The sequence below is a fragment of the Arachis hypogaea genome, chromosome 2, assembly GCF_003086295.3.
Source record: "Arachis hypogaea cultivar Tifrunner chromosome 2, arahy.Tifrunner.gnm2.J5K5, whole genome shotgun sequence".
Lineage (NCBI taxonomy): Eukaryota > Viridiplantae > Streptophyta > Magnoliopsida > Fabales > Fabaceae > Arachis > Arachis hypogaea.
In genome coordinates, this window is record NC_092037.1 from 42,589,686 (window position 1) to 42,591,193 (window position 1,508).

Here is a 1,508-nt window from a genome sequence, read left to right on the forward strand (position 1 = left end):
ATTCGGAGAAGTCGAGATTGTTGGCTGACACAGATTATATAAACCACAACACTGACAAATGCATTGGGTCGTATCAAGGAATAACATTTATTATCTAATCTTTGCACTTTTAACACCAACACATGTTTGATCTTTTTTTTTTCTTTTGAATGAAACACTAACATATGCTCAATTAAAGTAGTATATATTTATTCTTAACTAATCATTTTCGGTTTAAAATTTAAATGAATAATATACAAGAAATTAATATAAATCATTATAAAATTAAAAAAAGAAAAATGGTATTGTCCTTTAAGAATTTTGAGCTACAGAATTAGGTATAAAACATTATACAAGAAATTAGCATAAAGTATTAACAATTAAAAAAAGAAAAATGGTATTGTCCCTTAGGAAAATATTATTTTTTTGAGCCAAACAAATAATCATAAAGGAAAATAAATTTTTTATTTTTGGATTAAAAAGGTCCTACCGGGAGTCCAACCCAGGTCGCTGGATTCAAAGTCCAAAGTGCTAACCACTACACCATAGAACCAAGACATTATTAAATGGCAGACTAATCAAATTTATTTTATCTATAAACGTATTTATGTCATGATCATTTCACTTTCCTGCCAAACAAGCAATTAAAAAGCCAAAATAGAAAACATTCCATAGCAAATTATTTGTATGGTACAAAATAAAGTACGATTGGTCTTAAGGTGTTAATATGTACTATGCAAGTTTGTCTTTTTTAGCTTGATAATCTACATTTTTTTTTTCTAGATTGAATCACATATATCTAAATTATATTATGTTGAATATGATTAATTTGGGTCGACCTAATTGAAGTTTTGTGAAAAGGGCAAAAAGTCTTTTTACGATTTTCCCCTTACTTTTAACACCAAATTCGAAACTATTAATTGAACAAGCAAAGTACTTATCACTTTAGCTAATAACACATTAATAAGTGTAAGTCAACTAATGTTACTTAACTTTCTTCCTTTTCTTTTTTTTTTCCCTTATTTATTTTGTTTTTGTGCCTGAAGTCAAGGATTCTTCATGATATGTATTTCGTCCCATTTAAAATTGGTAAACATCTTGAAAAAAAAGTATACAACTAACAATATCTATAGTTAAAGAATTATCACAACCCCCAAGCATAATAAAATTAGTTTTTGGTTAACAAGTGCGCTTCAATTGTACCGATTAATGCCGGAAGATTTACATGGCCGAGAGTAAAATTGGATAAAGAGGGAGTATTCTTATTAAACTTACAAAGAATATATGCATTATATATGATAAATTTTATTTGGTAGGCTTTTTATTTATTAGATAAACTAATTTTCATTTTGTATCAAAAATTTACTTTTTACTAGAACGTTATGTTGGAATAAATTATTTTATTAACTCGGATCATTCATATTGAGTTATAAAAAATATATTATAATGCGGAAGCGTAATTTTATTCATAAAAATTAGAAATTGATGGAAGAATTATATCAATTTTGTAGTTCTTTCAATCTTCCTCA

At 26.6% G+C, this 1,508-nt stretch overlaps 1 non-coding gene across 1 annotated transcript; it reads right to left on the reverse strand.

Annotated features, from left to right (window-relative positions):
* Nucleotides 1-460: 460 nt before the first annotated feature.
* Nucleotides 461-532, reverse strand: TRNAQ-UUG (transfer RNA glutamine (anticodon UUG)). The gene has a single exon. It is a non-coding gene; the product is annotated as a tRNA-Gln (tRNA).
* Nucleotides 533-1,508: the final 976 nt, after the last annotated feature.